The sequence below is a fragment of the Procambarus clarkii genome, chromosome 53 (assembly GCF_040958095.1).
Source record: "Procambarus clarkii isolate CNS0578487 chromosome 53, FALCON_Pclarkii_2.0, whole genome shotgun sequence".
Lineage (NCBI taxonomy): Eukaryota > Metazoa > Arthropoda > Malacostraca > Decapoda > Cambaridae > Procambarus > Procambarus clarkii.
In genome coordinates, this window is record NC_091202.1 from 32,418,556 (window position 1) to 32,439,078 (window position 20,523).

Consider the following 20,523-nt stretch of genomic DNA (forward strand, 5'->3'; position numbering starts at 1 on the left):
TCAGAGATTGAAAATGGGGAACAGGTTTACTGAGAATGAACAGGCTGTGGTGGGTATGTGTTCCTGCGGGCCGCTCCAAGCAACAGCCTGGTGGACCAAACTCTCACAGGTCAAGCCTGGCCTCGGGCCGGGCTTGGGGAGTATAAGAACTCCCAGAACCTCATCAAGCAGGTATCAAGCAGGTAAAGTGTGTTTGTTCAAAATGAGGATTTCAGAGAGTAGGACCAAATGTCAATTCCAGAGCACGCCATGGAATACATAGAGGTATCTCAAGATGAAGTGGACAAATTACTCAAGGGGCTAGGAAGAAATATAGCAGTTAGAGCTGATGGAGTGTCACCTTGGGTGCTGCGAGAATGTGCAACTGAATTGAGCATTCCACTTCAATTAATATTCCAAACATCCTTGTGCACAGGAAGCTTAGCAGATATATGGAAAAAACAAACATGTTCCATTCTATAAAAATGGTAGCCGAGAGGACCCTCTAGATTATAACCCGTGTCATTAACAAGCGTGGTAGTCAAAATACTAGAAACAATAGTTGAAACAAAAAGGATAGAACACCTTGAGAATAATGACATAATAACGGACTGACAGCATGGTTTTCGAACAGGAAGATCCTGTGTAACACATCTTAGTTTTTATGATACAGCCACAGAGATACTATAGGAAAGAGATGGTTGGGTTGACTGAGTCTATCTGGACCTAAAAAAAGGCTTTTGACAGAGTCCCACACAAGAGGCTGTTCTGGAAACTGGAATATGCTGGAGGGGTGACAGGGAGACATCTGACATGGAAGAAAAATTTACTAACCGACAGACAGATGAGGGCGGTAAGCAGAGACAAAGTATCTGACTGGAGGAGTGTTACTAGCGGAGTACCACAGGGTTCAGTTCTTGCACCAGTAAGGTTCATCGTCTACATAAACGGTCTACCAGAAGGAATACAGAATTATATTAACATGTTTGCAGATGATGCTAAGATACTGGGGAAGATAGGAGACGCATACGATTGTAATGCCCTTTAAATTGATCTAAACAAAATAAGTGTTTGGAGAGGAATGTGGCAAATGGAATTCAATCTAAATAATGCCATGTTATGGAATGAAGAATCGAAGAAAATAGACCACACACAACTTACAAATTACGTGGAAAGGAATTACAGAACTCTAATAAAGAAGGAGACCTGGGGGTGGTTTAGGATAGTAAGCTGTCGCCAGAGGAACACATAAAGAACATTGTGAGAGGAGCGTGTGTGTCGCTTTCCAACTTCAGACTTGCTCTTAATTATATGGAGGGTGAAATACTAAAGAAACTGTTCATGACTTTTGTGAGATCAAAATTGGAATTTTGATTCCAATTTATTTCTAGAAACAATTCTAATTCTAGAATGAGAAATCCTAGAAATACACTCCGATTCTAATTCTAACACACCTGAATTCTATGACCAGGCAAGAAAGAGAGTGGGTGGGCAGAATGCGTATTTTTGGATTGCAAGAAAGCTTTTGAGACAGTACAACACAAGAGACTAGTGCACAAGCTGGAGATACAGGCAGGAGTGAAAGGGAAGGTACTCAATTGGATAAGAGAGTACCTAAACAACAGAAGACAGCGAGTCACTGCAAGAGGGATCAGTCCTTGGACCTATACTATTTCTGATATATGCAAATGACCTCCCAGAAGGAATAGAATCGTTCCTCTCAATGTTTGCTGATGATGGAAGAGTTATGAGGAGGATTATGTCAGAGAAAGATAGTATGAGGCTACAAAATTATCTAGACAAACTGAATGGCCCAACAAATGGCTACTACAGTTCAACCCGAATAAATGTAAGGTAATGAAACTAGTCAGTGGAAACAGGAGGCTAGAAACAGGATACCGAATGGCAGATGAAGTCCTTCATGAAACGGACAGAGAAAGATCAAGGAGTTGATATCACGCCAAACCTGTCTCCTGAAGCCCACATCAAAATAATAACATCGGCGGCGTACGCGAGGCTGGCTAACATCAGAACTGCCTCCAAACCTGTGTAAGGAATCATTCAGAACCTTGTATACCACATATGTAAGACCAATCCTGGAGTATGCAGCCCCCGGCATGGAGCCCGTACCTTATCAAGCACAGGATTAAGCTGGAAAAAGTTCAGAGGTATGCCACTAGGCTAGGCCCAGAACTAAGAGGCATGGGTTACAAGGAAAGGCTGCATGAAATGCACAAACTGGAAGATAGGAGAGCTCGGGGAGACATGATCACTACCTACAAAATTCTAAGAGGCATTGACAATGTAGATAAAGATAAACTGTTTAACACGGGGGGGGGGGGGGGGGGTAGGGGGTACTCGAACAAGGGTACACAGGTGGAAACTGAGCACCCACATGAGCCACAGGGACGTTAGAAAGAATGTTTTCTGTCATTTCTTTCTTTCTGAAAGAATGTCAGAGTAGTTAACAGATGGAATGCATTAGGCAGTGATGTGGTGGAGGCTGACTCCATACATAGTTTCAAGTGTAGATATGATAGAGCCCAGTAGGCTCAGGAATCTGTACACCAGTTGATTGACGGTTGAGAGGCGGGACCACAGAGCCAGAGCTTAACCCCCGTAAGCACTCTAGGTGAATTCACACACACACACACACACACACACACACACACACACACACACACACACACACACACACACACACACGACTCCCACGCACCAACTTAACAGATTCTAACTTTCCAATTTGCTTCAAGTCTTCCTTTTAGGCTTTAGTATTTTTTTGTGTTAAGTGTTTTTGTTATTATATATATATGTCGTACCTAGTAGCCAGAACGCCCTTCTCAGCCTACTATGCAAGGCCCGATTTGCCTAATAAGCCAAGTTTTCATGAATTAATGTTTTTTCCGACTACCTAACCTAACCTAACCTAACTTTTTCGGCTACCTAACCTAACCTATAAAGATAGGTTAGGTTAGGTTAGGTTAGGTTAGGTAGGGTTGGTTAGGTTCGGTCATATATCTACGTTAATTTTAACTCCAATAAAAAAAAATTGACCTCATACATAATGAAATGGGTAGCTTTATCATTTCATAAGAAAAAAATTAGAGAAAATATATTAATTCAGGAAAACTTGGCTTATTAGGCAAATTGGGCCTTGCATAGTAGGCTGAGAAGTGCGTTCTGGCTACTAGGTACGACATATATATATATATATATATATATATATATATATATATATATATATATATATATATATATATATACATATACAGGTTTCTGTATGAGCTACAGCGTTGCAGTTTCTAGAAAGAACGATTTGTCTACTAGGACAACATATTGTTAGTAAATACTTTCAATAATGAGTATCGTAATGCCTAACGTAACTTGTCGTTGGGTTATACACCAGTTTAAGGAGCCAAAACAAATATAAAACAGCTGAAACCACTGTCTACGAACATCGTACTTTTTTAATATTTAATAACTATTGGGAGTGACGGAGCAGCTGGTTCATAGATGGCGCCATAGGTATCCACTGAGGGCAGTCTTCATGGGATCTATGGGGCAATTTTCCCTTGTAAGATGTATTCATATATACATTCACTCTCACTCATTCTCACTCTCACTCTCACTCTCACTCTCTCCTTTTCCTTCCACATCTCTGCTTTTTTTTCTATCACTTATCATTGTTATCGCACCTCACCTTCTCGCTCCCATGAGCCTTATGTAAGATCTGTTATGTTCCATTGATTCTTCTAGCATGGGCTTGAGGTCCCATTAACCCCTCAGAGGTCCTATTAACTTCTCAGAGGTCCCATTAACCCCTCAGAGGTCCCATTAATCCCTCAGGGGTACCATTAATCCCTCAGGGGTCCCATTAATCTCTCAGAGGTCCCTCACTATGCATTACTTGCTAGACCCCGCCTGAGCCCCACTCTGGGCGGCTAGTACTCAATAGCGCATCGCATATTGCGCAGCGCAAACTCCTCCCCCCCCCCACCCAACGTCAAATGCAACCGTTATTATTATGTGAACGCGTTCTTGCCTAACAGGTTTGACTGGATTGAACTTTAGCTCCTGAGTTCCTCCTCCTATCTCCCCTCCCCCCCCCCAATCCCCCCGTCCAAATCTCGTTTCTCTTTGTTAATTACACTGAGCTAAGGCGTCCTTTCATGTATGTTTTCACACGTTACCTAACAGGTCAGTTTTAACCTGTAGTCTGTCTATTTCAACTATTCACCAAGTATTTTGTATGTCTTGATCATTACCCTCCCCCTTATATTTCTCCGTTCACTGCCATTGAGTTAAATTTCAACAAACTATCATCGTATGTCAGTCCTTTCATTTCTATTAATAGTCATGTAGCAAATTTTTGTACATCCTCAGTATTCGTTTTGTTTCTGTCGGGGTGCCACGCCGGCACCGCATACTATAGCACTGTTTGGTTATATATTGTACTACTCTCCAGGTTTCTATAGACTGTCCTGGTGGGGCATGACAGCCGGGTGAACAGCGCTTCGGATTCGTAGACTGAGGTCTACGAATTCGGTCTGAGATAAAAATAAAAATCGTTGATTGACAGTTGAGAGGCGGGCCCAACGAGCAGAGCTCAACCCCCGCAAGCACAATTAGGTGAATAAAATATGAAACTAGGTAATATCCTGGGAATTGTGTAATTGGCTTTAAGTGCCTATTAGGCTCATAAAGTGGCCTCGTAGCCTGGTGGATAGCGCGCAGGACTCGTAATTCTGTGGCGCGGGTTCGATTCCCGCATGAGGCAGAAACAAATGGGCAAAGTTTCTTTCACCCTGAATGCCCCTGTTACCTAGCAGTAAATAGGTACCTGGGAGTTAGTCAGCTGTCACGGGCTGCTTCCTGGGGGTGGAGGCCTGGTCGAGGACCGGGCCGCGGGGACACTAAAGCCCCGAAATCATCTCAAGATAAACTCAAGATACCATTAGATAAGGGGCAAGACTACGTGATCACCTATCCACTAGATGGCCAGAGACAATGGGTGCATAACCCCCAACTCTCGCCGTAGACAGATATGCCCTAATGGGAGGTTATATCTTGAGGTTATCTTGAGATGATTTCGGGGCTTTAGTGTCCCCGCGGCTCGGTCCTCGACCAAGCCTCCACCCCCAGGAAGCAGCCCGTGACAGCTGACTAACACCCAGGTACCTATTTTACTGCTAGGTAACAGGGGCATAGGGTGAAAGAAACTCTGCCCACTGTTTCTCGCCGGCGCCTGGGATCGAACCCAGGACCACAGGATCACAAGTCCAGCGTGCTGTCCGCTCGGCCGACCGGCTCCAAGCATTCATTCGCCACTTTTCTAAGGGAGACCTGTGAATTAATAACAAGTTCACTACGGGCTCACCATAGCCCGTGCTACTTAGTAGGAGCGAGTGTGGGCGCACTGTTCCACCTTGGCGTGGTTTTAGCATACAGTTCCCAGGAACCTGTTCCACCACTTTCTCGTCTCTGCCGGTGGGAAGGGGTGTGGGTGTGGGGGGCATGCACGATACCTGATGGTGTGGGAAAGAGGCTGAGATGGGATGGAATGGAATGGGTCATGGAGGCGTGGCAGGGAAGGAAAGGGGAAAGGAAGAGATGGGATGGAATGGAATGGGTCATGGAGGCGTGGCAGGGAAGGAAAGGGGAAAGGAAGAGATGGGATGGAAGAGAGAGGCGAGGCCTCCCTCTCCCCCCTTCCCTTCCCTTCTCCAATGACGCTTATTCAGTTTGGGTGAAGTTCAACTAATGACGTCAGCATCACTTCCTTCTGAGCATCACCCGGCGACCACTCCCTCTGATCTCCAGGAAAATGTGGTATTCACGCCTTAGGTCAGCCTGGAGCCTTTAGGCCAGCCTGGAGCCTTAGGGTCAGCCTAGAGTCTTAGGGTCAGTCTGGAGCCTTAGGCCAGCCTGGAGCCTTAGGTCAGCCTGGAGCCTTTAGGCCAGCCTGGAGCCTTAGGTCAGCCTGGAGCCTTAGATCAGCCTAGAACCTTAGGTCAGCCTAGAGCCTTAGGGTCAGCCTAGAGTCTTAGGGTCAGTCTGGAGCCTTAGGCCAGTCTGGAGCCTTAGGTCAGCCTGGAGCCTTAGGGCCAGCCTGGAGCCTTAGATCAGCCTAGAACGTTAGGTCAGCCTGGAGTCTTAGGGTCAGTCTGGAGCCTTAGGCCAGCCTGGAGCCTTAGGGTCAGCCTGGAGCCTTAGGCCAGCCTGGAGCCTTAGGGTCAGCCTGGAGCCTTAGGGTCAGCCTGGAGCCTTAGGCCAGTCTGGAGCCTTAGGTCAGCCTGGAGCCTTTAGGCCAGCCTGGAGCCTTAGGTCAGCCTGGAGCCTTAGATCAGCCTAGAACCTTAGGTCAGCCTAGAGCCTTAGGGTCAGCCTAGAGTCTTAGGGTCAGTCTGGAGCCTTAGGCCAGCCTGGAGCCTTAGGGTCAGCCTGGAGCCTTAGGCCAGCCTGGAGCCTTAGGGTCAGCCTGGAGCCTTAGGGTCAGCCTGGAGCCTTAGACCAGCCTGGAGCCTTAGACCAGCCTGGAGCCTTAGACCAGCCTGGAGCCTTAGAGCAGCCTGGAGCCTTAGACCAGCCTGGAGCCTTAGACCAGCCTGGAGCCTTAGACCAGCCTGGAGCCTTAGACCAGCCTGGAGCCTTAGACCAGCCTGGAGCCTTAGACCAGCCTGGAGCCTTAGACCAGCCTGAAGCCTTAGACCAGCCTGGAGCCTTAGGCCAGCCTGGAACCTTAGGTCAGCCTGAAGCCTTAGACCAGCCTGGAGCCTTAGACCAGCCTGGAGCCTTAGGCCAGCCTGGAGCCTTAGGCCACCCTGGAGCCTTAGGTCAGCCTGTGTGTCCCGCAACTTCTCTGTGGTTGCTTTTTCTTACCCAAAAAAATGCTTCTCATGTTGTCACGTGAAATAAATTGATTGTTAACATGTTAAATATGTTAAAAAATGTATTTAGTAGGTTAAAACTTGTATTTTTTCTCTTCGTGGGAATATATCTGAAGCGGCCTATGGTTATAAAGAGAATTTTGATTCATACATGTTTTCGATTCGTAATTTATTTTGCCTCTTGGGTATGTTTTTTTTTTACACTCCAGTTGGTCAGTTGTTAAAATAGCTGTTGGAGGTTGATAGTTCACCTTGTGGTATACTCTTATAGTTTACCTTGTGGTATACCTTTATAGTTCACCTTGTGGTATACCCTTATAGTTCACCTTGTGGTATACCCTTATAGTTCACCTTGTGGTATACCTTTATAGTTCACCTTGTGGTATACCCTTATAGTTCACCTTGTGGTATACCCTTATAGTTCACCTTGTGGTATACCCTTATAGTTCACCTTGTGGTATACCCTTATAGTTCACCTTGTGGTATACCCTTATAGTTCACCTTGTGGAATACCCTTATAGTTCACCTTGTGGAATACCCTTATAGTTCACCTTGTGGTATACCCTTATAGTTCACCTTGTGGTATACCCTTATAGTTCACCTTGTGGAATACCCTTATAGTTCACCTTGTGGAATACCCTTATAGTTCACCTTGTGGTATACCCTTATAGTTCACCTTGTGGTATACCCTTATAGTTCACCTTGCGGTATACCCTTATAGTTCACCTTGTGGTATACTCTTATAGTTCACCTTGTGGTATACCCTTATAGTTCACCTTGTGGTATATACCTTTATAGTTCACCTTGTGGTATACCTTATAGTTCACCTTGGACCTTATAGTTCACCTTGTGGTATACCCTTATAGTCTACCTTGTGGTATACCCTTATAGTCTACCTTGTAGTATACCCTTATAGTTTACCTTGTAGTATACCCTTATAGTTTACCTTGTGGTATACCCTTATAGTTCACCTTGTGGTATACCCTTATAGTTTACCTTGTGGTATACCCTTATAGTTTACCTTGTGGTATACCATTATATTTCATCTTGGGCCTTATCTTTATTTAAAGAATATTTCTTACTCTGCTTCTACAACGTGACATTCTTTGCATCATTTAATTGTTTAATTGCATTAATTAGGATATTTTGGATAATTTGTTTAATTAGGATATCTGTTGCTCTACATTAATTCAAGTATCACTGGTCATTGTTAACTAGCAACTAGAGATTGTGACCTATGAGTGTGTCCGCTATACGAAGGTGTACGTTATATCATGGAGCTTCAAACGGAACTCTGACCTTTGAACTCGCGTCGATTGTTCTCTGGAATTAGGTAGTTACGAACGACCTGCTGAAAAAGGGGTAGATAGGGGAGTTAAGGGGCAGGAGAAAGGGGAGTGATTTATGGGCCCCATTACTGGAAGGGTTGTGTAGTTTTAATGGCGGTATGGCAGTCGTTAAGACTGCTTGTTTGACCTGTTAATGTGGATCTATCTCTCTATCTATATCTATCTCTCTATCTATATCTATCTCCCTATCTATCTATCTATCTCTCTATCTATCTATCTATCTCTCTATCTATCTATCTATTTATCTATCTATCTGTCTATCTATCTGTCTATCTATCTGTCTCTCTGTCTCTCTCTCTCTATCTATATCTATCTATATCTTTCTATCAATATCTATCTATCTATCTATCTATCTATCTATCTATCTCTGTCTCTGTCTCTGTCTGTCTCTCTCTCTGTCTCTGTCTTTCTCTCTCTCTGTCTCTCTGTCTCTCTCTGTCTCTGTCTTTCTCTCTCTCTGTCTCTCTGTCTCTGTCTGTCTCTCTGTCTCTCTCTCTGTCTCTCTCTCTGTCTCTGTCTCTCTCTCTCTGTCTCTCTCTGTCTCTCTGTCTGTCTCTCTGTCTCTCTGTCTCTCTCTCTCCCTCTCTCCTACTCACACAAACGCACCCACCACGCCAATATCTTCCCCCAAATGACCATATATAAAGAACATTAACCTGTGTTACCACAAGCTGGAGTGGGACATCACCAATGTCCTCTGTCCCTCTCCACTGTCACGGACATGTCCCCTGGTCGTGGTGCAGCGGCGTGACCTCTGTGTGTCCCACGGGCGTGACACCCATTACGTGTTATTTCTGTCCCTATCCACTGTCACGGACATGTCCCCTGGTCGTGGTGCAGCGGCGTGACCTCTGTGTGTCCCACGGGCGTGACACCCATTACGTGTTATTGGCAATTTTTTTTTTATTCCTCAAAAGGTCGAACAGAGAGAGAAAAAAGTAAATAAAAACACCCCCACGGCGAACCGGAGAATGAATATAATAGTAATTGAAATTGTGGTGGGGATACAGAGTGCTGTACCTGGTTGGTGCTGTACCTGGTTGGTGCTGTACCTGGTTGGTGCTGTACCTGGTTGGTGCTGTACCTGGTTGGTACTGTACCTGGTTGGTGCTGTACCTGGTTGGTGCTGTACCTGGTTGGTGCTGTACCTGGTTGGTGCTGTACCTGGTTGTTTGATATGTGGAGGCAGGTTAGTAAGTGCATGATGGCGGCACTCTCTCACATACATATATTACATATTATATATATATATATATATATATATATATATATATATATATATATATATATATATATATAATGCGGAAAAACACATGTGTATAAGTGCCGCCGGATGGAAATACATAAATAAATAAACAGTTTTAAATGGATGCTATATTTAATACACGTGCTATATTGAAGCTTATATGGGGGTGTAATTTGTACATGCCGGGGCTCACATTAAGGCTGTTGTTACAGTGTTTGATCAGAGCGGACTCAATCACATTTCGTTCAACGAAACCCTTACTTTTAACAATACATTTCGTCCCTCTGAAGTCGATAGAATGATCACAAACTGATAGAATGATCACAAACTGATAGAATGATCACATAAACTGATAGAATGATCACAAACTGATAGAATGATCACATAAACTGATAGAATGATCACATAAATACAATGCACTGGAGTGCTGAGCTGTACGAATAGCATATGAATGTTGATTTAAACGTGACGAAAGAGATTTACCAGTCTGGCCGATGTAAACACATGCACACTCATTACAAGGGATGGAGTACACACAACCTGCTTCATACGAGGGCGAGTTCTTAATTAACATGGACTTAACTGTATTGTTATTTTTTAACACTGGGTTAATATTAAGGTTTTTTCAGGGCTGGGACATAATTTACTAGTTCGTCAAAATATGGTAATACCAACGAGCTTTTTAGCTCTGGTTTAGACTTGGGAGCTTGTCTGTTGAACGTCCCTTTTGCTTGACCAAACGCGCAATCCAAGACCGCTTTTGGCTTATTTAACTTCTTCCCAATTTAAAATATTTTCGCAATTGTTTTATCAAAAAATTCCGGGCTGCAAACTCTCAGGGCTCTGAGAAACATTCCAGATAATATTGCCCACTTAACCTGAATATGATGATTTGAGTAAAAAATCATTGTAAGTACTCGTATGCTCGTATGAGGATGAAAGATAATCAAACACAGGGTTAGGTGATTGGGAACTCGGTAGAAATGTCGTTATCCAGTGTGGCATTTAGATCGCTTTACACCGCCCACATGAGGCCAGTCGTAGAGAGAGAATCCCGCCCCATCGTGGCGCCCCCGTCTAAAAAAAGCCCACATAAGAAGCTAGAAAAGGTGTAGAAGTTTGCAACGAGACTCGTCCCCGAGTTGCAAAGATCCTAATCTTTGTAACTACTTTATATTAACAAAGAAGACAAAGGAGCTTTGTTTAAAGGTCAGTATAGCAGAAGGGCTCACGAATGGAAAGTAGAGAACAAAATGAGTGACAGAGACATTAGAAACAACTTTTTCGGCGTTTAGAGCTGTCAATAAATAGAATAGTTTAGATATAGAAGTCCTTGCAGTTAATTCGATTCTAATTCGATAATTTAATTTAAAGTTCTAAATAAATGCAACGTGAGTCATTGCCTTAATCTAAGACCATTCAGAAGGTGGGGCCTAGGAGCCTAGAAGGTGGGGCCTAGGAGCCTAGAAGGTGGGGCCTAGGAGCCTAGAAGGTGGGGCCTAGGAGCCTAGAAGGTGGGGCCTAGGAGCCTAGAAGGTGGGGCCTAGGAGCCTAGATCGACCCTTTCTCGACCTAACTAGCAATGGCTGTTGACCACAGTATAGAGCACATGGTACAAGGGATACGAGCACCAAGTACCTGGTGCTGGCGACCAGGCAGCGAGGAGTCAGTATGCAGGCGTCACCAGGTAGCCAGGACGTGCTGGGGGTGTCAACACTGCTCCACCAGCTGTCACCACAACCACCTGGGCTCAGATAGCCGGCCAACCAGTCTAGCTAACCAACCTGTCAAAGGAATCAGTTACATTTACGCCATATGGATACCCAGTTCATCTTGTAGCTGCCAGTTAAAGTAACCAATCTATTGGCTAGCCATCAGCCACCATATCCGGCCGGCCGGATTGGCAGTCGTCTGCCGGTTACAGGCGCCCAGATGGGGGGGGGGGGGGGGGCAGAGATGAGATTCTCATGATTTTGCAACTTGTTAATTTAGGACAATCTGAGGCGTCATGTTGTGAAGTGTTGCTCAATACCCGAGGTTAGCTGGTGGGCTTCCTCTTGCCTGGTTTCTTCTTGCTTGGCTTCCTCTTGCTTGGCTTCCTCTTGCTTGGCTTCCTCTTGCCTAGCTTCCTCTTGCCTGGCTTCCTCTTGCCTGGCTTCCTCTTGCCTGGCTTCCTCTTGCTTGGCTTCCTCTTCCCTGACTTCCTCTTGCCTGGCTTCCTCTTGCCTGGCTTCCTCTTGCCTGGCTTCCTCTTGCCTGGCTTCCTCTTGCCTGGCTTCCTCTTGCCTGGCTTCCTCTTGCCTGGCTTCCTCTTGCCTGGCTTCCTCTTGCCTGGCTTCCTCTTGCCTGGCTTCCTCTTGCCTGGCTTCCTCTTGCCTGGCTTCCTCTTGCCTGGCTTCCTCTTCCCTGGCTTCCTCTTGCCTGGCTTCCTCTTGCCTGGCTTCCTCTTGCCTGGCTTCCTCTTGCCTGGCTTCATCTTGCCTGGCTTCCTCTTGCCTGGCTTCCTCTTGCCTGGCTTCCTCTTGCCTGGCTTCCTCTTGCCTGGCTTCCTCTTGCCTGGCTTCCTCTTGCCTGGCTTCCTCTTGCCTGGCTTCCTCTTGCCTGGCTTCCTCTTGCTTGGCTGCCTGCTTCGTGAAGCCAGGTCCAGTCCACTACAACCCGGACCAACCCGACTGTAGTGGATATGTGGACCTGCGGGCCGCTGCAAGCAACAGCCTGTTGGACCAAGTTATCACAAGTCAAGCCTGGCCTCAGGCTGGGCGGGAGTGTGGGGGAGGATTAGACGAACTCTCGAGGCTCTCTCCAGGTAATATCCAGGTAGGAATGTGATGTAAGTGTAGCTACGACAGTCGATGCACCACGTGCTCTCTAATGCGCCTCATTTGGTACTCTACAGTACCCAACGTGCAAAATAAAAAGGTACTATGAACAGTAGCCACCCACAGATATCCACGTTTTCTATACCTAGGTGTTGGTGAGGTTAGGTGGGTGGCTAGGGTGTTGACCAGTGTCTTAACACACCTTTTTGCTGGGCTGTGATAGAGGCGAAATCTCTCTCAATCTCACTCTCCTGCAGTACATGTGGGAACAGTGTCAAGGGGGGGGGGGGTGGGATGCTACTGTCAATCAGGATTGACAGATGAGTGAGCGGATGATTGAACAGCATCAAATTGACAGATTGACGGGACGTGGGAGGTTTCAGGCTGATTTCGTACTCAATGTCGGTCACGCATCAGGTTTTCGCGTCCTGATTCGTGCATTAACGACGATGATAGACAGTTTCGTCTCTCCTGATTGGTCAACTGGTCTTTTGGTCTCTAGTGATTCGCGAGTCACCCTGAGAGGTAACCCTAGGTGTGATCACCCTGTCTCCACCCTCACCCTCATGCCTCCACCGACACCCTCATGCCTCCACCATCACCCTCATGCCTCCACCGTCACCCTCATGCCTCCACCGTCACCCTCATGCCTCCACCGTCACCCTCATGCCTCCACCCTCACCCTCATGCCTCCACCGACACCCTCATGCCTCCACCATCACCCTCCCGCCTCCACCGTCACCCTCATGCCTCCACCATCACCCTCATGCCTCCACCATCACCCTCCCGCCTCCACCATCACCCTCCCGCCTCCACCATCACCCTCATGTCTCCACCATCTCCCTCCCGCCTCCACCATCACCCTCCCGCCTCCACCATCACCCTCCCGCCTCCACCATCACCCTCCCGCCTCCACCATCACCCTCCCGCCTCCACCATCACCCTCATGCCTCCACCATCACCCTCATGCCTCCAACATCACCCTCATGCCTCCACCATCACCCTCATGCCTCCACCATCACCCTCATGCCTCCACCATCACCCTCATGCCTCCACCATCACCCTCATGCCTCCACCATATACCAAAAAATACAATACTGTATGAAACAATGTATTTTACACGCGTCAAATGTTTCTTCCTACATCAGCTTATAACGCAGTTGAAGGAAATCAGGGTGTATCAGGGTGAAAGAAACTCTGCCCATGTGTTTCCGCTTCCGCAGGGGTATCGAACCAGGAACTTTAGGACTACGAAACCCGAGTGCTGTCCACTCGGCTGTCAGGCCCCTCCTGTCTGCAGAGCAGTCAGCTGTTGTGAGACAATTTGGCCTCCACTTATGTTGGATTTATTTTAAGGAGTTGAAGTTATTTTACCTAATATTTAGAATTGCGATTGTGTGTATTAGCTAACTATTAGCGAGATGCTTGAAGCAATAGCTCGGTTGATAGATCTTCGCCCACACACACACACATATAGGGTCAACGGTTCGAGCCTCCAAACCCCAGGCGAATTGATATGTTTGCCTTCTCAGGGGGTCACGAATGTTGTGTTCGTCGGCTTGCTGCCAACCACAGCTCGCTAGATCTCCAGGTCTCGGATAATACGAGGATCAAACTTTCAACGTTCGTGTTAAGTGAATATCTCCCTATCAACATAATAATAATAATACCCAATGAAATCACATTAACGTGTTGCATCAATGAGTAAATCAGATGTAGCCGTGAGAAGGATTCGAACCTGCACACTCGGTGACTCCCAAGCACACGCCCTACACCACCACACCACGACATGGTAAAAAACACAGCAACCTGCGATTCAGCTGAATCCTCTAGGGATCCTGAGGCTTCAGTAAAAGCCTCAGGATCTGCAGAGGTGTGAAGCATGCGAGGGTCTCCGTGGCTTATGCGGAGTCCTGCGTCATACTGCCTAAACACGCCAGAGGAGAGGAGGGACAAAGGAGGATCCTAGTGCGGGCACGCGCACACACACGCGCGCGCACACACACACACACACACACACACACACACACACACACACACACACACACACACACACACACACACAGCCACTCTCACTTTCACACAGTGTAGGAAAGGTGTGTGTGTGTGTGGGGGGGGGGGGGGGAGTGGGAGTCTAGCGAGGGGGGTGAGGGGGACCTGGCAGCAGGGCCTGACTCTTGCCTGATCACCTTGACAGCAATATGCTTGCAAGCAACGGCACTCTTGTCCACTCTCCGGTCACTGGACGGCCCTTGCCTCCCCCTCACCCCCTTCTCTCTCTCCCTCTCCCTCTCCCTCTCTCTCTCCCTCTCTCTCCCCCTCTCTACATCCCAGAGTTCTCCTGAAGTACTGGGAGCAGGAGAGGCTTTTTAATCCACAGGTTTATAAACCCCATGGAACCGCCTACCCGCCGAAGCCGTAAATGCCAAATCTCATTTCAATTTTAAAATCGAACTGGAAGAAAAATTATCATGGGTAAAGAGGGGGGGGGGACCTTTGACAAGCCCACGGCTTCTTGTCCTCGTCGAGGCCGCTAAAGTGTCTAGTGGCTTTCAGGTAAATTCTGGTAAATTTTCTCCTCATTCCCTCTATGTCTTCCTTTTCTCTGCCTTTTTATTTCCTATTTAAATTTTATTTCCTATTCACTATATTCGTCTATTCCCGTTTCTCCTATAATCTCTCTTGTTTTCGTCTCCTGCCATTTACTCCCTTTATCCACTTTTTAATTTGTACCATTTTCTCTATTTCTACTCGTTATCAATTGATTTTTTTACCCTTCTATTATCCTTCTTCTCTCCATCTATCACCCATTTTCCTCAATATCCACTCACTGTAAATTCTTCTCTATTTCCCACCCATCAATCTCTATCTATCCGAATTGATACCGCTCAATCTCTTTAGCCACTAGCATTGATATCCCTCTGTCCACTAGCCTTGATATCCCTCTGTCTCTGTCTCTCTCTGTCCACTTCCCTCTTCCTCTCACCTGCTGAATCACCTCTCGCAACTGGGTTAGGATTACTGGCAAGGATTGGTATGACTGGCAAGGATTTGTGATTGGAAACGGTGTAATCCAAGACAAATTAGGATAACGACAACGTGCTGACAGCCTTGATTGGATTCCTCGTGCCACTTTCCGCGTTAGCAAACAAGTTTTGCGTTTTTTTTTTTTTTTTTTTTTTTTTGCAGTGAGGCGTTCATCTGTGCAAACACTGGACGGAGTTTGCCTTCACTTGGGATCTTTAGTAGGAGATTAATGATACAAAGTTACTGAGGGGGGGAGTGGTTCAGTTCCCAGTCTCTATCTGTCTGTTTTGTCTTTGTCTGTCTGTCTGTGTAAAACACACACACACACACACACACACACACACACACACACACACACACACACACACACACACACACACACACACACACACACACATACACAGACACACACACAGTTGATTGACAGTAAATTAATCCAGATGATTGACAGTTGAGAGGCCGGATCAAAGGGCTAAAGCTCAACCCCCGCTAGCACAACTAGTTTAGTACACACACACACTGTGACGTGTGTTTTCCAACATATGTGGTGTTTCCCCAGAACTACACTGTAATAAGGAAAAAGAGGGAAGGAAGGAGAGGAGGTGGAGGGGCCCTACTAATGAGAAAGGAATGGAGTTTCAAGGAGATGGTTATCCCGGACTGTGAGGGGTTCAGAGACTACATAGCAGGCACCATGACAATGGGAGGACCAAGAGTAGTAGTAGCAGTAATATACAACCCTCCACCAAATGACAGAAGACCCAGTCAAGAATACGAAAGCAACAACATGGCAGTTAACGTTATAATTGAGAGGGCAGCCTCTGCTGCCTGTAGAAATAGATCCCATCCGCTCATCATGAGCGACTTCAATCACGGAAGGATTGACTGGGAGAACAAGGAACCGCATGGAGGTGAGGATACACGGAAAGCTAAACTATTGGAGGTGGTGACAAGAAACTTCTTAAGCCATTCTCACAAGAATGAGAGGAAACGACGAACAATCGAGACTTGACCTAGTCTTCACTCTGACCGACTCCGACAAAAGAGAAATCGGTTTCGAGACCCCAGTAGGAATGATCGACTACAGTGTGCTGACATTTGAGTATCTGGTTGAAGAAGGGTTAAAGAACTCGAGGAGGGGAACTGAAAACAAAAGGCTGGCGTTCCGAAAGGGAAATTTCACCTACAAAATTATCAGAGGAATTGACAGGGTTCATAAGGATAAACTTTTTAACACGGGTGGTACGCGAACAAGGGGACACAGGTGGAGACTGAGTACCCACATGAGCCACAGGGACGTTAGAAAGAATGTTTTCAGTGTCAGAGAAGTTAACAGGTGGAATGCATTAGGCAGTGATGTGGTGGAGGCTGACTCCATACACAGTTTCAAGTGTAGATATGATAGAGCCCAGTAGGCTCAGGAATCTGTACATCAGTTGATTGACAGTTGAGAGGCGGGACCAAAAAGCCAGAGCTCAACCCACCGCAAGCACAACCAGGTGAGCACAGTTATCCTGGGGTTGTGCCGCAGAGTTGCGCCAGTGACGTCACGCCCATAACGGCACCTGGCAAGGCTCAGTGATATGCGTGTGCGCGTGTGTGTGTGTGTGTATGTGTGTGTGTGTGTGTGTGTGTGTGTGTGTGTGTGTGTGTGTGTGTGTGTGTGTGTGTGTGTGTGTGTGTGTGTGTGTGTGTGTGTGTGTGTGTGCGCGCGTGCGTGTGTGTGTGTGTGTGTGTGCGTACGTGTGCACCGCGCGTGTGTGTGTGGGTGTGTGCACGGGCCTGCCAATGCAAGCATTCACAGACCGTCACACACACACACACACACACACACACACACACACACACACACACACACACACACACCCACCCTACCTCCCACAAGAGACAAACGATGCTTTCACAGTGATGCAAGCCCTTCCCTTTTTTTTCTCTAAGACTTTAACCTCTTTGTTCGTATACGCCTGCACTCGCCTTAAACTTCTCCCAAGACTTCCTGAAGCACGCGCACCCTCAGTACACCCTCCAGGATGCCTCTCTCACCCCTCGTCAGTGTTGGACTTAGACTTGGAGTAAATGGAAACAGTACACATTGAAGGAAAACTACCTAACCTCAAGACCAGAAAGTAACTTCCTAACTTTGTGTATGTCCCGTCATGGCCTCGGGGACTATCCCATGTGATGTTTGGCGTTCGGAAGAATATTAAGGTCAACATTCGGCCTCCCGAAGTTAGCACAGACACTTTCGGATACAACAAGAGTCTGGTTACTGCAAGAAAAGTCCACAATATAACCGGAATCATCTCAACTTTATCTCCTGTGGCTTTGTGTAGTGGCTTGACAAGATCGTCTTGGTTATCTTGACATGATTTCGGAGCTTTTAGTGTCCCCGCGGCCCGGTCCTCGACCAGGCCTCCACCCCCAAGAAGCAGCCAGTGACAGCTGACTAACACCCAGGTACCTATTTTACTGCTAGGTAACAGGGGCATAGGGTGAAAGAAACTCTGCCCATTGTTTCTCGCCGGCACCTGGGATTGAACCCAGGACCACAGGATCACAAGTCCCGCGTGCTGTCCGCTCGGCCGACCGGCTCCCGTCTGCTGGTGTTATATTTGGTGGAGTGGCAAAAATATCTATGTAACTCACCCACCTAGTCTAAACCACTTGGTAGTTATATATTAACAACAAGGGGGGAGGTAGTTATACCGTGTCTTGGAACCTTTCTGAACGTTAAATGTCCCCCTTGGTGTAACTGTCTTGACCAATCACCGAGTGCCACGTGGCAGTATCTGGATGGCCCCCATATCAAAGGATATAAGGGCCATGTACCACTATTATTTACGTCCATGTGGCGTATCTGGCAGACGGAGTGCCGAGTGCCCAACAAGGACTCACTTGTGGCGCCGAGGTATGGCACCAAGGACACACCTGTGGCGCCGAGGTGTGGCACCAAGGACACACCTGTGGCGCCGAGGTGTGGAACCAAGGACACACCTGTGGCGCCGAGGTGTGGAACCAAGGACACACCTGTGGCGCCGAGGTGTGGAACCAAGGACACACCTGTGGCGCCGAGGTGTGGAACCAAGGACAAACCTGTGGCGCCGAGGTGTGGAACCAAGGACACACCTGTGGCGCCGAGGTGTGGAACCAAGGACACACCTGTGGCGCCGAGGTGTGGAACCAAGGACACACTTGTGGCGCCGAGGTGTGGAACCAAGGACACACCTGTGGCGCCGAGGTGTGGCACCAAGGACACACATGTGGCGCCGAGGTATGGCACCAAGGACACACCTGTGGCGCCGAGGTATGGCACCAAGGACACACCTGTGGCGCCGAGGTATGGCACCAAGGACTCACCTGCGGCGCCACGGTGCCACCAGGAAGTGACCGTCGAGTTTAACTTCCCCCCTCTCCCTCTCCCTCTCTCTCTCTCTCTCTCTCTCTCTCTCTCTCTCTCTCTCTCTCTCTGGCCATAAGTGTTCCCCGCCATACTTGCCTTCTATTTGGTTTTGGGTGCGGGTCATCGCGGGGTGTTAGACTCGTATCACAACTGGCCGCCGGATACAACTGTAGCGAGTATGAGGATTACTCACTACAGGCCTGTAGCGAGTAATCCTTATACTCGCGCCATATCTCATTACCTTAATGGCGTAACTAATTAGCACTAAGTACACAGTGTTCACTAAGGTGTTTGTTGCGACGGAGCGCTGTCCCACGCGGTGTTAGGCTTGCTAACGAACCAGGGTTATATTTATCATAGTGAGCTTATTGAGAGGGTTTGAAGTCAGGCAGTTTACTCAGATTAAAGGGTTATTTAACCGAGTCAAGTAGCTTTTTCCAAGTGAGTCTGTTTATCTAAGTCTCTTCTTATCCTCTTTTATCCTTATCTACCTGTTTCTCTCCTCTTCCTCGTCTCTTTGGTCCCCCTTTTTCAGTCTCTCTCTCCCTATACTGCCTTCTTTCTCCTCCAAAACCTTCTTTCTCTCTCTTCTGCTCTCCCTTTCCTCTTCCTTTGCCTTCTCCCTCCCTCTTCGCTCGTGGTTTCTCATATATCTTTCTCCCGTTCCTTCAAGCTGCGAGGTTCCTCCTCATTCCTGTCCCGAGGTTGGTACCTCTCTGTCTATCACAAAGTACTTTTTTTTGCCTGTTTCTAAGACCCCTTTTACTCTCTGTCTCGATTAGTTCTTTGGTCCTTTCTTTACCTGTCTAGAAAGACGGGTAAAGTTCTGTCATGTTCCGTCGGCTCTCACATTGCTTGCCCTCAACCCCAGGACCTTTTCTTTTTCCTATCTGTCTCATGGCCTACCTTCCTATCTGTCTCATTGCCCCCTTCCCTTCTATCTCTTTCATGGTTCCCCTCCCTGCCTGTCTCTTTCATGGCCCCCTTCCTTCCTTCCTGTTTGCCTCTGTCACCCGCCCCCCTCCTTACGCTGAGGTTACCCAGTATACCTGTTCTTTAAAGACTCCCTCCCTAATCCAAGGACCCTCCCTTTCACTTTCCCTTTCCCTCCAACTTTCCCTGATAATTCACCTCCAGCCCCTCCTCAAGAATGACCAGTCACATCATTAGTGTTGATCCTGTTCCTCTTCCAGCACCATTGTGAGGATTTACGCTGTCTTAGAGATATCTTGGGGTTGGGACCTTTCTTAAGGGCCCATAGATCAAAGATAATTTTTATCATTGGAGGAAATTCGTAAAATTTTTTTTTTTTTTTGCCTGTCTTGCAGCATAGCGATGATAAATGCTAAAGTTATAATCAATTTGTAGTTTGGGTTCAAGTAGGGATTTGAAGGAAGCAGTTCTCTTAAGTCTTTTTTTTTTTAATTGTTATTTCAGTTCTGTAGATGATATCCGACACGTTATCTTCACCCAGCTGGTGAGGATAACAGCTGGGATCTTCAGGTGGCTTTTAATATCGACTATATTTTATTTTCTCTATCTTATTCCCAAAAAGTATTTTTAACTATTGTTGTTTCTCTCGAATGAGTTTCAGAACTCGGCTGTTATTTATGCTTTTTTTATGCAAAGGATGTATGCCAGCTGGTGTTTATATATGTGTTTTTAATGTGTTTTATTTAGTATATATGAAATTGTTTCTCACATTTTCTCTACAGCAACTGACCTTCGCTTTTTCCTACAAATAAATATCCCAAACCTAATTTTTTAATTCTGACAAAATTTCTCCCTATTTCTTCCCAGACATATGTATATG

General features: G+C 46.8%; 1 protein-coding gene and 1 long non-coding RNA gene across 3 annotated transcripts in view; one reads left to right on the top strand and one right to left on the bottom strand.

Moving 5' to 3' along the window:
- LOC123767103 (whirlin) overlaps positions 1-20,523 on the bottom strand; it is a 379,357-nt gene that overhangs the window by 30,775 nt on the left and 328,059 nt on the right. The gene's annotated exons all lie outside the window — the stretch shown is intronic.
- The window catches only part of LOC138352386 (uncharacterized), a 43,929-nt gene that overhangs the window by 19,650 nt on the left and 3,756 nt on the right, over positions 1-20,523 (top strand). The gene's annotated exons all lie outside the window — the stretch shown is intronic.